We start from the raw sequence: 841 nt of genomic DNA, 5'->3' as shown, positions 1-841 counted from the left end.
AGTAGACCTGATGACTAAGACCTATCTACAGTATAGGTACCTGTGGATGATCCTAAGAGACCAAGTCTGAAGAGACAGTCCCCAGGCAGAGTAGGCCTTATATTTATACCTCTGTGGTGGAACCTGCTAGAACATCTTGCTTACTCAGCCTAGTCAGGTGGTCACGTCATATGACCAAGGATGAGGTCATGCACAGCCATGCACAGCAGGTCACCTGACCATCCAATCCTTCCAGTAGGTTCCAGCACATGCCAAGGTATACCAGCTACTTCCATGTCATAAAGGCTTAGTCATGTCTCTTGACCAAGCAATGAGCTGGTGCCCTGACAGTACTCGAGTATGCATAAAGGTCACACCTGCACAGAGCGGCCCAAACAGTCCCATACCTCACTGTATTATTTTATAGCAGACAGATAATAATGTGTACTAGCATTTGATCATTGAGGGAGGCAACAGGTGTCATTCAATGTTAAGGGGAGAACCAGACAGAGATCACATGAGCCAAGCATGTGAGGAATTGTTCCTGCTGAGTTGGAGAACACATTTGGAGGATGTTGTACTACTCTCTCACCTCCCCAACTAATGTCAAATGGCTGGACAAGGTTCTCATAGATCTCCAACACCTCTGATTGGATTGCAAGAATTTGGTATGCTGCTGTATAAGCACCATAGGCTCCATCTGATCAGTATGGGTAGGTGACCCACCTGGTGGCACCACAGACAATCCCAGCAGCTGCTCGAGTAGGCCAATCTCCCTCCTGATGGTGGAGGAATGTCACCTTCATTATTGGCAGGAGTATCTTGCAAAACACAATTGTGTTGAGAGGCAAGGGATTGTGCA

The sequence above is a fragment of the Dacryopinax primogenitus genome (assembly GCF_000292625.1).
Source record: "Dacryopinax primogenitus strain DJM-731 SS1 chromosome Unknown DACRYscaffold_8, whole genome shotgun sequence".
Lineage (NCBI taxonomy): Eukaryota > Fungi > Basidiomycota > Dacrymycetes > Dacrymycetales > Dacrymycetaceae > Dacryopinax > Dacryopinax primogenitus.
The sequence above is the reverse complement of the archived record's forward strand: the minus strand, read 5'-3'. Positions refer to the sequence as shown.